The following is a 20,409-nucleotide window of genomic DNA, read 5'->3' on the forward strand; positions in this document are numbered from 1 at the left end:
AATTTTACAGATGGATCAGTTCGAAATGATATGACTTCATCTTTAGGAACATCAGTGACAAGATTTGTGCCAAAGCCTCTCTAGCTAAGATTTAGGGAATGGGTCATCGATTCTGGCAGTCTTGGGTTTGCCACCAAACAGGCCCCCCAGTATTCAGGTAAGAAATTAGATCACCATAAAGCAAATACCTGGATTCTCAGCTCTCTGTCTCCCATTTGCTCAAGCAGGACACAAAGTTTTCCTCATCTCTCTAAACAGTCCTAGTGCTTTCGGAGGGTGTCTCGCCTGCCCCTACCACGTCCCCGGCTTCTTTGTTCCAGGGTCCCCTCAGACCACGGACCTCCCTGAGGCCCGAAACTGACAATCCCCCAACCAGTGAGGCTTACAAAATGCACAGTGACGGGACAGCTCGGCCGAGAGAGGAGAAAGCTCTCTCTCCATGCGTGCACAGTAGGGTGGCTTGAGCCCTGAGAGGCAATAGCGTTTGATGTTTTATGTCTTGGAATTATTCCAAACTTTCTTGGGCCACACATCCACACTACACCCTCCCCAAGCCAGTTCATATTTCCTCGAGTGCTATAAACAGCATTCTCCTAAAATGATTGTCTTATTGATTCACCTAGTTTATTGCATTGACTTGCTTCTCCTCTTTGCTACAGCCAGTCCCTATATGCTGGGTCTCCTTGCTTCTTTGACCATGATGACCTCCCCCCTCTTCCTCTGTAAACCTGTCATATGTAAACTACAGCTGTGAATGGAACATGTGATTTTTCTGAAGAAGCTCCTGGACCATCAGCAGATGCAAATAGATAACCAGCAACCAACCACAGCAAGATGAACTGAAAGCCCACCCCTCACACAGCAGGAAACTCTGCTTCAACTGTTTGAACCATTTTATTATAAAAGACTCTACCGTGCTCCATCCTGCCTTCCGAAAAATCTCTTCCCAGGTTCATGATAAATACACCCAGAGCAATTTGAAAATTACTGCTAAACTGGAATCTCTGCTGCATTTTGAAAATTTCATTACAGGTCAAATAATTGATCAAAAGTTTCTGAAATGCTAGGAAAATACAGAAAACTAAGGCTCATGTAGCAGGTGATCATATGAATTTATTACAGTTGATGTGATGGGGGTTTTTTTCCACTCTCATAATCATCTATCTCTGTAGAACAGACCAGTTACATACTATTCATGCTCTAGCAAGTGACCTGTAAAATTAACAATCCAATCATCTGTATAGACAGGCTCTAAAATTTATTGCCTTTTTATGGGTCATTCTATTTAGCTAATGGAACTCTTGGCTTTTCTGACATAACTCCACCTAATTATCAGATGTTACCGGTGGGATTATCAGCAATAAAATGTTAATAGTATTTTGCTTGTATCAAAATTAAAAGCCAAAAAATTATTGAAATAAGGAAAGATAAAAGTATTCATCTGCATGATAAGTAACAAAGTTTCAGGTCCCTATGGTGGATTAACGAATACTAGAGTAATGCTGATGTTTCTGATGAGTATGGTGATAGTAATGATGTGAGCAATACTTTATGTATAATGATGAGGACAAAATCACCCTACACTCTAAATCATTGAGATTTCAAGGTCCCTTCCTTGTACTTCACAGCTTATAGCCACTGGCGTGCATATACGCATTTAATTTTGTCCAATCTCATGTAACACTGCCAAGGTGAAAATGGAATCAAAAGATTTGCTGATGCATGTTGTGTATTTTTCATATAGCATATCAAATATTCAAAAAGCAAAGAGTATATTATATCCTTTCAAAAGATCGTACACGATTAAGTACTAGGAAGCAGGTTCAGTAGCACAAAATTCACAGAAATTGATATTTTTTAAAGTTAAAAATAACTCACAAAATGGAAGGCTTTACCGGTCACAGAGCAAGGCCTGACTCATTTTTATGAAGGCTAGATCTCACACACTAAGGAGGCTTTATAGGAGTCTTGCCACTGTCAGAGCAGCCCAGCAGGTATTACCATCCTGCTGGGGATTTGATCATTTCTCCTCCTCTATGTCTCTTTTTTACAGAAAGGGGAAAAAATAGCTCCACTAGATATAAAAGGTTTTAAAGAAAGTGTCTTTTCACATATTGAATATATTTTCAGTTTTTCATGTGTGTGTGTATGTGTATATATAAACACACACACACACACACACACACACACACACATATATATAAAGCAGTTCTGTATATGTGCAATTAGTGAATACCTAAAAAGAACATGGAATAACTTCAGAGGAAATTAGACTTTGCAGCATATTCCTGTGTCCTTGGAACACTCAGCTCTCAGAAAATGAAGACCATTTTGAAGTCTTCCAAATTACCAACTATACTTAGTTTGGGGCAATGGAAGTCTTTTTTTTTTTTTTTTTTTTAATAATACCAATATTATCGCATTGGTTTCTAAAAATAAATGGGGTTCAATTCATTTACCCTAGTTAGGAGTTAGAGGGAGGAAAAACTACTATTCAATAAAAAAGAACTTCTCCTTTGGGCTTAGCAAATCCCAAAATGGTAGAAAATCCACTTCTGGTGATGCAACGTCATCTCAAGAGATGGACAGCACAGCGGTTGTGTCAGACACTATGTGAAAAAGTGGTCCTTCCTGGCCAGGACAGCTGTCCTCTGGGCCAAATAAGCCAGACCTTACATAATGCACTTTGGGGAATTCAGAAGATCCTTATATGAATTATTTCCTTGTCCTAAGAGAAGTTTATATTCACCATAAGTAATCTACTTTTGTTGAAGGCACTGATGTTCCCATTAAAATTCACAGGTATGCTCAGTCTTTTCATGACTAAGGTCTTTAAAGAAGTGAGCAAAAATCATGACTTTCTTGATGGGGGATGATGCAGGAGCTGCCGCTTAACTTTCCTACAGTTCAAGCTAGCATGTTGTAGGAGTGGACCATCAGGGTCATGGGTGGGCAGCTTTTTCTGGAAAAGACCAGATGATAAATATTTTCAGCTTTGCGGGCTGTGTGGTCTTTATTGCAACTACTCCACTCTGCTGGTGTAGCAGGCGAACAGCCATAGACAAGTAAGTGTGACTATGTTACCAACTTTATCTATGGACAGTGAAATGTGAATTTCATGTAAACTTCACATATTACAAAATAGTATTTATTAATAGTTACTTTTCAACTATTTAAAAATGTGAAAACCATCCTTAGTTTGTGGGTCTACAAAGACAATGAGTGCAGCAGATCTGCCTGGCGGACAGGAGTTTGCAGACCTCAGATCTAGGGGATACAGACGTTGAATTTAACGTGTCTAAAATAGACCAGCTCTCCCCACCCCCAACTCACAAGGCTCCACATCTCGGTAAATGCTGTTCAGTTACGCATGCCAACAACTTGATGCTTTTCCTTAATCTGTCTCTTTTTCTCTTAATCTGTCTCTTTTTCTCTTACATCCCAAACCTAGTCCTGTCATCTGAACCTTCAAAATACACTCAGAGCCCTCGCACTTTTCACCAAATGAACTCTTGGCACGTTAGTCAAACCACCTATGACGAACCACTTGATGAAGTCATGTCTTAGCTGGTCTATTGCATGAGCTGCCCTAATGTCCAGTCTTAACAAACTCAATCCACTCTCCAGATTAATTCACAATCCAGAAAGATCTTTCTCTAAGGTAAGTCAGACTGCTTTCCGCTCTTCTGTTTAAAAAACTCTCAGCTTCCCACCCCACACACAAGGAAAACCTCAGTCCATACTTGGGCCTATGACGTCCTCAAGTCCTGATTCCCTCTGCTATCTTTGGCCTCTTTGTCCACCACTCCCACCTCTGTTCCAGCCAAACCAGCCTCCCTGCTGTTTCTGGAACACTCTTTCCTCAAGGTGTTGCATCTCTGTACTGTCCCCTCTCTACCTAGAGAGCTCTTTCTCCATAGATATGTGTGATTCACTCCCTCATTACTAAAAAACGGTTCCCTAACCAACGAGTATCAAATAGCACCTCTCACCACCACTTTTTATTCCATTACATTCTCTGTAGCACATACCACCTCTTGTCTTATGACACATTTACTTGTTTCCCTATTTCTCCTGTCTTTTCCTCTAGAATGTAGACTCTGCAGAAAGAGACTTTTTTTCTTGACTGCTGTATCCCCTGCTGATAGAACATTAGCTGAATGAATATAGAAATGAATGAAATGACATCAGAACTGTCAAACGGGCAGGAGGGCATGGAGGGGATACCTTTCCACATAGGCATCTTATTTTGGGCTAGCCTCTTCCTCGTTTCATCATGAAAGCTGGTTAGAGGCGTGTTGCCCAGTAGCTAAGAGCAGGGGCTTTGTGTTAGGCACTTCCATCCTCCACCTCCTCTCCAGCTACCTAAGTATTTTTGGAAGGTCCTTAGACACTTCGAGCCCAAATGGCCATGGTTGTAAAATGGGGTTCTCTATTATCTGAGAATTAATTGAGAATTTTAGATAAATTTTTAAGTACAATGTCTAGCAATTTGATCAGAACAAGGGATAACTGTTAATATTATGGAGTTACCTATATTCATCTATATTACCTTTAATCAAATGTAGGGAAACACACACAATGAAAAATAGACAACTCCAAAATTTCAAAATAAGGAAGTTCTATTAGATTCAAATGAGAAATTGGGGATAGGCAAGTATAATTTAAAAACTGCATGACTCAGCTCAATGGCATTAATATTAATCACTGCATTGATATGGAGACTTTGGTTCTATAAATATATATGGGGTGCCAATGTTCCAGCCACACTCTGACCACTGTGCTTTTCCATCTTTGCAATGGGAGTAAAAAAGCAAGATTATTTTTGATTGGAATGACCATCTAGATTGCTACAAGGTACTAAGATCCGTTCTTTATATTCTTTACATTTCCAGCATGTGTTTTTCTAAAATTGTAGTTAAAATAAAAATTGAAACCATTTTACCCCCCCATTTACAAAATTTATCCTTTTGATTTAAGAGGAAAGCAAATTGTTTTTTCTCAAGCTAATAAAAAGCTCTGAGTTGTGTCTAAATCTATAGTTTCCAAACTTTAGTGTCCATTAGTATCACACTAAGGGGTGGGGGGGAGGGGATATAAGTCTCATCAAAAATGGAGATACTGAGACAGGCTGGGACCTGGGACCCTTCGCTGCAGGGCTTGCACCCGGACGTACCTCTCCTCAAGCAACAAAATACAAAGAAACTTATGGGACTAAAAATACCTGGGTGCATGCTCAGTTGGGACAAATTATGGACAAAAAGATACAAAAAGACCAAAAAGCCCAACTGTCACTTCTGAAGAGGCGGGAGCAAAAACAGGGGGTTGGGAGCAAAAGCAGGGCACTGCGCATGCCCCCTGCACACACCCCACCAGAGGGTTGGGCAGACCACCTAGGCCACCCCTCTGGCCCGACCCCTGGATCTGCCCCTACCCTTAGCCCATCTAAGGAACCAGCTCTCCCCCACCTCAGGGAGCCAGCCAGCAAGGGAACCTGCTTTGTTCTTGCTCCCCCTGCTGCAGCAGGGGCCCCAGTGAAGCACTGCCTGAATTTCTGGTCCAGACTCTGATCAACTTCTACTGACTGGGGAAGGACAGGAAAGCTGGTGGGTATCACTTCCTGGACTCTCCTTACCTCCCGGCTCCCGCTTCGGAACACAAACTCCAGGACGGTGCAATTTTAACATCAGTGCAACTGATTCGAACGTCTTGCTACACACTTAGAGAAATACTGTAGTAATGTACAGTAGGTATTCAAAGACAATAACAAATTTGAAGATTCTTTGTAACTTAAAATGTTTAAATACCAGAAAATGTTAGCACTTCAGCTGTGTAATTAACATCTAGCTAATGTAACTAAATGTACTTGACATGATTAACCAATAATATAACAGAGATTATATTACATGACAGCAACAATATAATATGCTCTATAATTTGTAGCATTTCTAAATTATTCTGTGAACCAACTTATTTGATTGGCTTCTTTTTTAATTTAATTTTAATTTTTTAACGTCTTTATTGGAGAATAATTGCTTTACAATGGTGTGTTAGTTTCTGCTTTATAACAAAGTGAATCAGCTATACATATACATATATCCCCATATGCCCTCCCTCTTGCGTCTCCCTCCCAACCTCCCTATCCCACCCCTTTAGGTGGTCACAAAGCCCCGAGCTGATCTCCTGTGCTATGCAGCTGCTTCCCACTAGCTATTTATTTTATATTTGGTAGTGTACATATGTCAATGCCACTCTCTCACTTCGTCCCAGCTTACCCTTCCCCCTCACCATGTCCTCAAGTCCATTCTCTACGTCTGTGTCTTTCTTCCTGTCCTGCTGCTAGGTTCTTCAGAACCATTTTTTTTTTTTTAAGATTCCATATAAATGTGTTAGCATACGATTTTGTTCTTCTCTTTCTGACTTACTTCACTCTTTATGACAGTCTCTAGGTCGAGCCCCCTCACTACAAATAACTCAATTTCGTTTCTTTTTATGGCTGAGTAATATTCCATTGTATATATCTGCCACATCTTCTTTATCCATTCATTTATCAGTGGACACTTAGGTTGCTTCCACGTCTTGGCTATTGTAAATAGAGCTGCAATGAACATTGTGGTACATGACTCTTCTGGAATTATGGTTTTCTCAGGGTATATGCTCAGTGGTGGGATTGCTGGGTCGTATGGTAGTTCTATTTTTAGTTTTTTAAGGAACCTCCATACTGTTCTCCATAGTGGCTGTATCAATTTACATTCCCACCAACAGTGCAAGAGGGTTCCCTTTTCTCCACACCCTCTCCAGCACTTATTGTTTGTAGATTTTTTGATGATGCCATTCTGACTGGTGTGAGATGATATCTCATGGTAGTTTTGATTTGCATTTCTCTGATGATTAATGATGTTGAGCATCCTTTCATGTGTTTGTTGGCCATCTGTATAACTTCTTTGGAGAAATGTCTGTTTAGGTCTTCTGCCCATTTTTGGATTGCATTGTTTGTTTTTTTGATATTGAACTGCATGAGATGCTTGTAAATTTTGGAGTTTAATCCTTTGTCAGTTGCTTCTTCTGCAAATATTTTCTCCCATTCTGAGGGTTGTCTTTTCATCTCGCTTATGGTTTCCTTTGCTGTGCAAAAGCTTTTAAGTTTCATTAGGTTCCATTTGTTGATTTTTGTTTTTATTTCCATTTCTCTAGGAGGTGGGTCAAAAAGGATCTTGCTGTGATTTATGTCAGAGAGTGTTCGGCCTATGTTTTCCTCTAAGAGTTTTATAGTGTCTGGCCTTACATTTAGGTCTTTAATCCATTGTGAGTTTATTTTTATGTATGGTATTTGGGAGTGTTCTAATTTCATTCTTTTACATGTAGCTGTCCAGTTTTCCCAGCACCACTTATTGAAGAGGCTGTCTTTTCTCCATTATATATATTCTTGTCTCCTTTATCAAAAATAAGGTTATCAGATTACGTGGGTTTATCTCTGGGCTTTCTATCCTGTACCATTGATCTACATTTCTGTTTTTGTGGCAGTACCATACTGTCTTGATTACTGAAGCTTTGTAGTATAGTCTGAAGTCCGGGAGCCTGATTCCTCCAGCTCTGTTTTTCTTTCTCAAGACTGCTTTGGCTATTTGGGGTCTTTTGTGTTTCCATACAAATTGTGAAATTTTTTGTTCTAGTTCTGTGAAAAATGCCATTGGTAGTTTGACAGGGATTGCATTGAATCTGTAGATTGCTTTAGGTAGTACAGTCATTTTCACAGTTTTGATTCTTCCAATCCAAGAACATGGTATATCTCTCCATCTGTTTGAATCATCTTTAATTTCTTTCATCAGTGTCTTATACTTTTCTGCATACAGGTCTTCTGTCTCCTTAGGTAGGTGTATTCCTAGGTATTTTATTCTTTTTTGTTTCATTGCTAAATGGGAGTATTTCCTTAATTTCTCTTTCAGATTTTTCATCATTAGTATATAGGAATGCAGGAGATTTCTGTGCATTAATTTTGCATCCTGCTACTTTACCAGATTCATTGATTAGCTCTAGTAGTTTTCTGGTAGCATCTTTAGGATTCTCTATGTATAGTATCATGTCATCTGCAAACAGTGACAGTTATACTTCCTCTTTTCTGATTTGGGTAACTTTTCTTTTCTTCTCTGATTGCTGTCACTAAAACTTCCAAATCTATGTTGAATAACAGTGGTGAGAGTGGGCAACCTTGTCTTGCTCCTGATCTTAGTAGAAATGGTTTCAGTTTTTCACCATTGAGAATGATGTTGGCTGTGGGTTTCTCATACATGGCCTTTATTATGTTGAGGAAAGTTCCCTCTATGCCTACATTCTGGAGGGTTTTTATCATAAATAGGTGGGGAATTCTGTTGAAAGCTTTTTCTGCATCTATTGAGATTATCATACGTATTCTATTGTTTTTGGATGGAATGTCCTATAAATATCAATTAAGTCCATGTAGATTAATGTGTCATTTAAAGCTTGTGTTTATTTATTTTCATTTTGGTTGATCTGTCCTTTGGTTAAGTGGGGTGTTAAAGTCCCCTACTATTTTGTGTTACTGTCAATTTCCCCTTTTATGGCTGTTAGTATTTGCCTTATGTATTGAGGTGCTCCTATGTCGGGTGCATAAATATTTACAATTGTTATATTTTCTTCTTGGATTGATCCCTTGATCATTATGTAGTGTCCTTCTTTGTATCTTGCAATAGTCTTTATTTTAAAGTCTATTTTGTCTGATATGAGAATTGCTACTCCAGCTTTCTTTTGATTTCCATTTGCATGGAATATCTTTTTCCATCCCCTCACTTTCAGTCTGTATGTGTCCCTAGGTCTGAAGTGGGTCTCTTGTAGACAGCATATATATGGGTCTTGTTTTTGAATCCATTCAGCCAGTCTGTGTCTTCTGGTTGGATCATTTAATCCATTTTCATTTAAGGTAGTTATCGATATGTATGTTCCTATTACCATTTTCTTAAATTGTTTTGGGTTTCTTACTGTAGGTCTTATCCTTCTCTTGATTTCCTGCATAGAGAAGTTCCTTTAGCATTTGTTGTAGAGCTGGTTTGGAGGTGCTGAATTCTCTCAACTTTTGCTTTCCTGTAAAGGTTTTAATATCTCTGTCGAATTTGAATGAGATCCTTGCTGTGTAGTGAAATCTTGGTTGTAGGTTTTTGCCTTTCATCACTTTAAATATGTCCTGCCACTTCCTTCTGCCTTGCAGAGTTTCTGCTGAAAGATCAGCTGTTAACCTTTGGGGATTCTCTTGTATGTTATTTGTTGCTTTTCCCTTGCTGCTTTTAATATCTTCTCTTTGTATTTAATTTTTGATAGTTTGATTAATATGGGTCTTGATGTGTTTCACCTCGGATTTATCCTATATGGGACTCTCTGTGCTTCCTGGACTGACTGACTATTTCCTTTCCCATATTAGAGAAGTTTTCAACTATAAACTCTTCAAATATTTTCTCAGTCCCTTTTTCCCTCTTTTTCTTCTGGGACCCCTATAATTCGAATGTTGGTGTGTTTAGTGTTGTCCCAGTGGTCTCTGATACTGTCCTCAATTCTTTTCATTCTTTTTTCTTTATTCTGCTCTGCGGTAGTTATTTCCACTATTTTATCTTCCAGGTCACTTATCCATTCTTCTGCCTCAGTTATTCTGCTATTGATTCCTCTAGAGAATTTTTAATTTCATTTATTGTGTTGTTCATCACTGTTTGCTCTTTAGTTCTTCTAGGTCCTTGTTAAACGTTTCTTGTATTTTCTCCATTCTATTTCCAAGATTTTGGATTATCTTCACTGTCATTACTCTGAATTCTTTTTCAGGTAGACTGCCTATTTCCTCTTCATTTGTTTGGTCTGGTGAGTTTCTACCTTGCTCCTTCATCTGCTGTGTGTTTCTCTGTCTTCTCATTTTGCTTAACTTACTGTGCTTGGGGTCTCCTTTTCACAGGCTGCAGGTTCATAGTTCCTGTAGTTTTTGGTGTCTGCCCCCAGTGGCTAAGGTTGGTTCAGTGGGTTCTGTAGGCTTCCTCATGGAGGGGACTAGTGCCTGTGTTCTGGTGGATGAGGCTGGATCTTGTCTTTCTGATGGGCAGGTCCACGTCTGGTAGTGTGTTTTGGGGTTTCTGTGACCTTATTACGATTTTAGGCAGCCTCTCTGCTAATGGGTGGTGTTGTGTTCCTGTCTTGCTAGTTGTTTGGCATAGGGTGTCCAGCACTGTAGCTTGCTGGTTGTTGAGTAGAGCTGGGTCTTAGCGTTGAGATGGATATCTCTGGGAGAGCTTTCTCCATTTGATATTACATGGGGCTGGGAGGTCTCTGATGGAGCCATATCCTGAACTCGGCTATCCCACCCTCAGAGGCTCAGGCCTGACACCTGGCCAGTGCACCAAGACCATCAGACACACAGCTCAGAAGAAAAGGAAGAGAAAATAAAGAAATAACTAAATAAAATAAAATAAAATTAAAAAGTTATTAAAATAAAAAATATTAAAAATAAAAAAGTAATAAAAAAAACGAAAGAAGGAAGAGAGCAACCAAACCAAAAAACAAATCCAGCAATGATAACAAGCACTAACAACTATACTACAAAAAAAAAAAAAAGTGGACAGACAGAACCCTAGGACAAATTGTAAAAGCAAAACTATACAGACACAATCACACAAAGAAACAAACACATACACACTCACCAAAAGAGAAAAAGGAAAAACATATATATATATATATATATATATAGAGAGAGAGAGAGAGAGAGAGAGAGAGAGAGGGAGAGAGAGAAACCAAACCAATAAACAAATCTACCAATGATAATAAGCTCTAAATATTAAACTACAATAAACATAAAACCAGAAACAAACTAGACACAGAAAGCAAACCCCAAGTCTACAGTCGCTCCCAAAGTCCACTGCCTCAATTTGGGATGATTCGTTGTCTATTCAGGTATTCCACAGATGCAGGTACATCAAGTTGACTGTGGACATTTAATCCGCTGCTCCTTAGGCCGCACAGAGAAATTTGCCTTTCTCTTCCTTGTTTGCAAAGTTCCTGGGGTTCAGCTTTGGAGTTGGCCCTGCCTCTCCATGTAGGTTGCCCTCTGGCATCTGTTCTTTGCCCAGACAGTAGGGAGTTAAAGCAGTGGCTGATTAGGGGGCTCTGGCTCACTCAGGCTGAGGGGAGGGAGGGGTACAGAATGCAGGGTGAGCCTGTGGTGGCAGAGGCCGGTGTGACGCTGAAACAGCCTGAGGCACACCATGTGTTCTCTCAGGGAAGTTGTCCCTGGATCATGGGACCCTGGCAGTGGCGGGCTGCACAGGCTCCTGGGAGGGGCGGTGTGGAGAGTGACCTGTGCTCGCACACAGGCTTGTTGGTGGCTGCAGAAGCAGCCTTAGCGTCTCATACCCGTCTCTGGGGTCCGCACTGATAGCCGTGGCTCGCGCCCGTCTCTGGAGCTCGTTTAGGCGGTGCTCTGAATCCCCTCTCCTTGCGCACCCTGAAACAATGGTCTCTTGCCTCTTAGGCAGGTTCAGACTTTTCCCTGGACTCCCTCCCGGCTAGCTGTGGCGCACTAGCCCCCTTCAGGCTGTGTTTGCACAGCCAACCCCAGTCCTATCCCTGAGGTCTGACCTCTGAAGCCTGAGCCTCAGCTCCCAGTCCCCACCCGCCCTGGCGGGTGAGCAGACAAGCCTCTCGGGCTGGTGAGTGCTGCTCGGGGCCGAGCCTCTATGCGGGAATCTCTCCGCTTTGCCCTCCGCACCCCTGTGGCTGCGCTCTCCTCCGCGGCTCCGAAGCTTCCCCCCTCCGCCACCCGCAGTCTCCGCCGGTGAAGGGGCTTCCTAGTGTGTGGAAACTTTTCCTCCTTCACAGCTCCCTCCCACTAGTGCAGGTCCCATCCCTATTCTTTTGCCTCTGTTTTTTCTTTTTTCTTTTGCCCTCCCCAGGTACGTGGGGAGTTTCCTGCCTTTTGCGAAGTCTGAGGTCTTCTGCCAGCATTCAGTAGGTGTTCTGTAGGAGTTGTTCTACGTGTAGATGTATTTCTGATGTATTTGTGGGGAGGAAGGTGATCTACACGTCTTACTCCTCCATCGTCTTGAAGGTCTCCCTGAGGTTGTATTTTTAAATGAAGTAAGGAGATGGTACAAACTCCTCACCATTCTGTTATTAAAACAGAAAAAGAAAAACTTGAGGTGGTTGAAGAGAAGGGATTGACATCACCACCTGGTGGTTATATAGCCTAACTGCAGGAAAACTCGCATGGGAGGAAACCTCCATGATTGACTGAATAACCTGGAGTAAGAGAGGACATTTGAGCTAGAAGGGCCAAATAGATTTTAGTAAGAGGGCAAAAAAAAAGGAAACAATAGTTGATGCATTCTTACCTTTAAAGTTTACTTATCAAGAAAGGAACTGTAGAAATATTTTGCATATGTTGCCCTATTAATCACAAAGAAAGCCTGTGAGTAGATGATATTATCCTCAATTTACAGATAAGGAGCTGAGGCTCAGTAAGTTAAATAGTCACACAGCTAGGAAGTGGAAGGGTTGGCCCTCCCAAATCGACAGGTGTGGATTTAGGACTCAAAATGATTAAAAATTATTCAATTATACAGACAGAACTCAAGGGTTTTTTTTTTCCCCCTTCCCTCAACTCCTAATGACAAATGGAATGATCTATATACCTTATATATTTATATATTTCAACTGACTAAATAAAATATAGCAGCTACATGAATTAAAATGATTCCTAGTCTTTGAAACAAAAAAGGTAGGCTTTTTATTTATTTTAAATAGCAAATTAACTTATCTCACACCACTTACTTGTACACACATCTTAAGATTGTGGTGGTAGACAACTGTGTAATCATGTTAGCCATGCATGGCACACAAAAGTGGGGATTATGAAAGACCCTGCATGAGTATTATCTTTGACACTAATTTGCACAGAGAATTACATTTTAAGACATGGGCCCTGAGTATAGCACAGGTGGATAACTAGTAACTTCTCCATTAGGGGAGATCCAAAAACTATATTGATAACCAACCTAGGATTATTTGTCCTGGCCTTCTACCAACCCAAATAAAATACTGGATAAAACTGTCCTTAATTATAAATAGATATAATAAAATAATAAAACACATACTAAAAACAAGAAGTTACAGCTTTTGAATCCCAAACTTTGTATTTACAAAAAGGGTTTTTCGGTCATCCTAAATGAACTTTATCCAGAACTGTCTAATGAGCATATAAACTGAAAATCATCTTATATGAAAGCACAGAAAAATTATTCATACATTTACAGATCTTTTTCTATTAATGAATATTTTTATGTTTCACATTAAAGCTATTTGCCAGACAGAAGGTACTCAGTATTCAATTAAACTTTTACAGTTCAAACATTTATATGCATTTTAATTTCTTCATAGAGTAGCCAGATTAACAATTAATGTGACTAATGTTTAAAATGTTTGAAGAAAAACTGACTTAGAATGTTCTGAGACCAATTTTATCTGAAATGAACATGGACATATCCTCAAAACTCCAGATATATTTGCCCTAAAAGTAAATTGGTATGTGTATGACTGAAGAACAAAAGTTCTCTGTAGAATTCTAGAGAATGGAATATATTTATATATATATATATATATATATATATATATATATATATATATATATATATATATATATATATATAGTTTTTTTTTTTTTTCTTAGTAGACACTTTCACCTAGGTAGGTGTCTCCTATACACTGACCATGTTCCAAGCCAATTTTATTCTCTCTCCCCCTGAAGTCTATAATCACACTTGCTTCTTCAATTTAATATCCATCCTTCCAGGGAACAATGTATCATCTTCCACTACCCCATCCTTCCCTCTTACCTACATCCAATAAATCATCAAAACACACAGACTTCACCTTCTAAACAGTTTTAAACTTATGCTTTCCCTTTTGTACAAGTGCTTTCTCCCCCTCCCCCACCCTCATGTTTCGCCCAGCTAATTTCAAAAACGTGCCAAGTGTTTCCCTTGCCGGTGATTTCTTCCTCCTTTGATCCATTATCCGTACGTTTATGACAGCTCACTTTCCAAAATGCAATGCTGACCCATTTGTACCTTTTCTTTAGCCTCTTCCTGACCTCTTTGTGTTCACAGGATGGAACCAAGCTCCTTAGTGGAGACCATGTCATGAGCGCCCTGTGACACGACCCCTGCTTTTGCCTCCAGATACATTTCATTCACTCTCCGCTTGATGCTTTGTATCCAGGCAACATTATATGATGCTAATATCACCTTGTTCACACTAATAACACACTTCCTTCATCTTGGAATGCTGCTTTTCCTTAGTTGGCTGTTGAATTAATATGCACTATTTACAATCCAACTTGAAAAATAAAAATACACAAAGATGGCTATAAAAGTTGCCTCTCCTGATTCTTTTCACCTAAACAGGCCCATTTTACCCCACCCAAATTGAGTGATTCACCTCTCCAGTTTACAGTCGCTTCTATTATTTCATTTAACTACATATGTTTTAAAATATTTACCTATCTATATTCCTTACAAAAAATTAAACTCTGTGTAAAAGGAAACACCTCCTCCATTCTGGCAGCTTTCAGTGGGTTCCATATGCTGGCAACCATCTCCTGGGTTCTCTTCTGAGCATAATTTGAAAGTCCCCCTTCTGTCCCCAGGCTTGGCTTGTCCAGCACCCTGTCATTCAGTGGGGTCTACCTTTAGGCCATTTGAAATAATAAGTTTAAGGGGTAAGACAATGCCCTCGATCATGTAACAGTTGATAAAAACAGAAGTATTAAGAAAATTAGAGGAGGACCTTCAAGATGGCAGAGGAGTAAGACGTGGAGATCACCTTCCTCCCCACAAATACATCAGAAATACAACTACATGTGGAACAGCTCCTACAGAACACCTACTGAATGCTGGCAAAAGACCTCAGACTTCCCAAAAGGCAAGAAACTCCCCACGTACCTGGGTAGGGCAAAAGAAAAAACAGAGGCAAAAGAATAGGGATGGGATCTGCCCCTCGGGGAGGGAGCTGTGAAGGAGGAAAAGCTTCCACACACTAGGAAGACCCTTCACTGGCAGAGATGGGGGTGGTGGGGGGGAAGCTTCGGAGCCACGGAGGAGAGCACAGCCACAGGGGTGCGGAGGGCAAAGCGGAGAGATTCCCGCACGGAGGCTCGGCGCCGACCAGCACTCACCAGCCCGAGAGGCTTGTCTGCTCAGCCGCCGGGGCGGGCGGGGCTGGGAGCTGAGGCTCGGGCTTCGGTGCTAGCCGGGAGGGAGTCCGGGAAAAAGTCTGCAGCTGCCGAAGAGGCAAGAGACTTTTTCTTGCCTCTTTGTTTCCTGGTGTGCGAGGAGAGGGGATTCAGAGCACCTCCTAAACGAGCTCCAGAGATGGGCGCGAGCCTCGGCGATCAGCGCGGACCCCAGAGACGGGCCTGAGACGCTAAGGCTGCTGCTGCGGCCACCAAGAAGCCTGTGTGCGAGCACAGGTCACTCTCCACACCGCCCCTCCCGGGAGCCTGTGCAGCCCGCCACGGCCCGGCTCCCGTGATCCGGGGACAACTTCCCCGGGAGAACGCACGGCGCGCCTCGGGCTGCTGCAACGTCACGACGCCTCTGACGCCGCAGGCTCGCCCCGCCTCCTCCGTACCCCTCCCTCCCGGCGACCTGAGTGAGCCAGAGCCCCCTATTCAGCTGCTGCTTTAACTCCCTCCTGTCTGGGCAAAGAACAGATGCAGAGGGCAACCTGCATGGAGAGGCGGGGCCAAATCCAAAGCTGAACCCCAGGAGCTGTGCGAACAAAAAGGAGAAAGGGAAACTTCTCTGTGCAGCCTAAGGAGCAGCGGATTACATCTCCACAATCAACTTGATGTACCTGTCTCTGTGGAATACCTGAATAGACAACCAATCATCCCAAATTGAGGAGGTGGACTTTGGGAGCCACTGTAGACTTGGGGTTTGCTGTATGCAACTGACTAGTTTGTGGTTTTATGTTTATCTTAGTCTAGTATTTATTATTAGTAGTAGATTTATTGATTTGGTTGCTAGCTTACTTTTTTTTTATATAGATATATATATTCTTTCCTTTTTCTCTTTTTGAGAGTGTGTATCCATAGGCTTCTTTGTGTGATTTTGTCTGTATAGCTTTGCTTTTACCATTTGTCCTAGGGTTCTGTCTGTCCATTTTTTTTTTTTTTTTTTTTTAGTATACCTTTTAGCTCTTGTTATCATTGGTGGATTTGTTTTTTGGTTTGGTTGCTCTCCTCTTTCATTCTTTCTTTTTTCTTTTTTCCCCACTACTTTTAAATTTTTTTAATTTTAATAATTTTTTTATTTTTTATTTTAATAACTTTATTTCTTTTTCTTTCTTTTTCTTTCTTTCTTTTTTTCTCCCTTTTCTTCTGAGCTGTGTGGCTAACAGGGTCTTGTTGCTCCAGCTGGGTGTCAGGCCTCTGCCTCTGAGTTTGGAGAGCTCAGTTCTGGACATTGCTCCACCAGAGACCTCCCGGACCCATGTAATATCAAACAGAAAAGCTCTCCCAGAGATCTCCATCTGAACGCTAAGACCTAGCTCCATTCAACGACCAGCAAACTACGGTGCTTGAAAACCTATGCCAAACAACTAGGAAGACAGAAACACAACCACACCCATTAGCAGAGAGGCTGCCTAAAATCATAATAAGGTCACAGACATCCCAAAACACACCACTGGATGAGGTCCTGCCCATCAAAAGACAAGATCCAGCCTCATCCACCAGAACACAGGCACTAGTCCCCTCCACCTGGAAGCCTACACAACCCACTGAAGCAACCTGAGCCAGTGGGGGCAGACACCAAAAACTACGGGAACTACAAACCTGCAGCCTGTGAAAAGGAGACCCCAAACACAGTAAGTTAAGCAAAATGAGAAGACAGAGAAACACACAGCAGATGAAGGAGCAAGGTAAAAACCCACCAGACCAAACAAATGAAGAGGAAATAGGCAGTCTACCTGAAAAAGAATTCAGAGTAATGACAGTAAAGATGATCGAAAATCTTAGAAATAGAATGGAGAAAGTACAAGAAACGTTTAACAAGGACCTAGAAGAACGAAAGAGCAAACAAACAATGATGAACAACACAATAAATGGAATTATAAATTCTCCAGAAGGAAACAATAGCAGAATAACTGAGGCAGAAGAATGGATAAATGACCTGGAAGATAAAATAGTGGAAATAACTATCACAGAGCAGAATAAAGAAAAAAGAATGAAAAGAATTGAGGACACTCTCAGAGACATCTGCAACAACATTAAACACACCAAAATTCGAATTATAGGCGTCCCAGAAGAAGAAGAAAAAAAGAAAGGGTCTGAGAAAATATTTGAAGAGATTATAGTTGAAAACTTCCCAAATATGGTAAAGGAAATAGTCAATCAAGCAAAAGCTAAGAGAATTCAGCACCAGGAAACCAGCTTTACAACAAATGCTAAAGGAACTTCTCTAGGCAGGAAACACAAGAGAAGGAAAAGACCTACAGTAGCAAGCCCAAACAATTAAGAAAATGGTAAAAGGAATATACATATCGATAATTACCTTAAATTTAAATGGATTAAACGCTCCCACCAAAAGACACAGATTAGCTGAATGGATACAAAAACATGACCAATATATATGCCATCTACAAGAGCCCCACTTCAGACCTAGGGACACATACAGACTGAAAGTGAGGTGATGCAAAAAGATATTCCATGCAAATGGAAATCAAAAGAAAGCTGGAGTAGCAATTCTCATATCAGACAAAATAGACTTTAAAATAAAGACTATTGCAAGATACAAAGAAGGACACTACATAATGATCAAGGGATCAATCCAAGAAGAAAATATAACAATTGTGAGTATTTATGCACCCGACATAGGAGCACCTCAATACATAAGGCAAATGCTAACAGCCATAAAAGGGGAAATTGATGGTAACACAAAACAGTAGGGGACTTTAACACCCCACTTAACCAAAAGACAGATCAACTAAAATGAAAATAAATAAACACAAGCTTTAAATGACACATTAATCTACATGGACTTAATTGATATTTATAGGACATTCCATCCAAAAACAACAGAATACATATGATAATCTCAATAGATGCAGAAAAAGCTTTCAACAAAATTCACCACCTATTTATGAAAAAAACCCTCCAGAATGTAGGCATAGAGGAAACTTTCCTCAATATAATAAAGGCCACGTATGAGAAACCCACAGCCAACATCATTCTCAGTGGTGAAAAACTGAAACCATTTCCACTAAGATCAGGAACAAGACAAGGTTGTCCACTTTCACCACTACCGTTCAACATAGTTTAGGAAGTTTTAGCCACAGCGATCAGAGAAGAAAAAGAAATAAAAGGAATCCAAATCAGAAAAGAAGAAGTAAAGCTGTCACTGTTTGCAGATGACATGATACTATACATAGAGCATCCTAAAGATACTACCAGAAAACTACTAGAGCTAATCAATGAATTTGTTAAAGTAGCAGGATACACAATTAATGCACTGAAATCTCTTGCATTCCTACACACTAATGATGAAAAATCTGAAATTGAAATTAAGGAAACACTCTCATTTACCATTGCAAAAAAAGAATAAAATACCTAGGAATAAACCTACCTAAGGAGACAAAAGACCTGTAGGCAGAAAACTATAAGACACTGATGAAGGAAATTAAAGAGGATACAAACAGATGGAGAGATATACCAGGTTCTTGGATTGGAAGAATCAACATTGTGAAAATGACTGTACTACCTAAAGCAATCTACAGATTCAATGCAATCCCTATCAAACTACCAATGGCATTTTTCACAGAACTAGAACAAAAAATTTCACAATTTGTATGGAAACACAAAAGACCCTGAATAGCCAAAGCAATCTTGAGAACGAAAAACAGAGCTGGAGGAATCGGGCTCCCTTACTTCAGACTATACTACAAAGCTACAGTAATCAAGACAGTATGGTACTGGCACAAAAACAGAAATGGAGATCAATGGAACAGGATAGAAAGCCCAGAGATAAGCCCACACACATATGGTCACCTTATTTTTGATAAAGGAGGCAAGAATATATAATGGAGAAAAGACAGCCTCTTCAGTAAGTGGTGCTGGGAAAACTGCACAGCTACATGTAAAAGAATGAAATTAGAACACTCCCTAACACCATACACAAAAATAAACTCAAAATGGATTAAAGACCTAAATGTAAGGCCAGATACTATAAAACTCTTAGAGGAAAACATAGGCAAAACACTCTCTGACATAAATCACAGCAAGATCCTTTTTGACCCACCTCCTAGAGAAATGGAAATAAAAACAAAAATAAACAAATGGGACCTAATGAAACTTAAAAGCTTTTGCACAGCAAAGGAAACCATAATCAAGACGAAAAGACAACCCTCAGAATGGGAGAAAGTATTTGCAAATGAAGCAGCAGACAAAGATTATTCTCCAAAATTTACAAGCATCTCATGCAGCTCAGTATCAAAAAAACAAAAAACCCAATCCAAAAATGGGCAGAAGACCTAAACAGACATTTCTCCAAAGAAGGTATACAGATTGCCATCAAACACATGGAAGAATGCTCAACATCATTAAGCATTAGAGAAATGCAAATCAAAACTACAGTGAGATATCACCTCAAACTGGTCAGAATGGCCATCATCAAAAAATCTACAAACAATAAATGCTGGACAGGAGAAATGTGGAGAAAAGGGAACCCTCCTGCACTCTTGGTGGGAATGTAAATTGATACAGCCACTATGGAGAACAGTATGGAGGTTCCTTAAAAAACTAAAAATAGAAGTACCATATGACCCAGCAATCCCACTACTGGGTATATACCCTGAGAAAACCATAATTCAAAAAGAGTCATGTACCACAATGTTCATTGCAGCTCTATTTACAATAGCCAGCACATGGAAGCAACCTAACTGTCCATCGACAGATGAATGGATAAAGAAGATGTGGCACATATATACAATGGAATATTACTCAGCCATAAAAAGAAACGAAATTGAGTTATTTGTAGTGAGGTGGATGGACCTAGAGTCTGTCATACAGAGTGAAGTAAGTCAGAAAGAGAAAAACAAATACCATATGCTAACACATATATATGGAATCTAAAAAAAAAAAAAAAGGCATGAAGAACCTAGGGGCAGGATGGGAATAAAGACACAGACCTACTAGAGAATGGACTTGAGGATACAGGGAGGGGGGAGGGGGAGGTGGGACAAAGTGCGAGAGTGGCATGTACATATATACACTACCAGATGTAAAATAGATAGCTAGTGGGAAGCAGCCGCATAGCACAGGGAGATCAGCTCGGTGCTTTGTGTCCACCTAGAGGGTTGGGATAGGGA

This window comes from Eschrichtius robustus, chromosome 10, assembly GCF_028021215.1.
Source record: "Eschrichtius robustus isolate mEscRob2 chromosome 10, mEscRob2.pri, whole genome shotgun sequence".
NCBI classification, from domain to species: Eukaryota; Metazoa; Chordata; class Mammalia; order Artiodactyla; family Eschrichtiidae; genus Eschrichtius; species Eschrichtius robustus.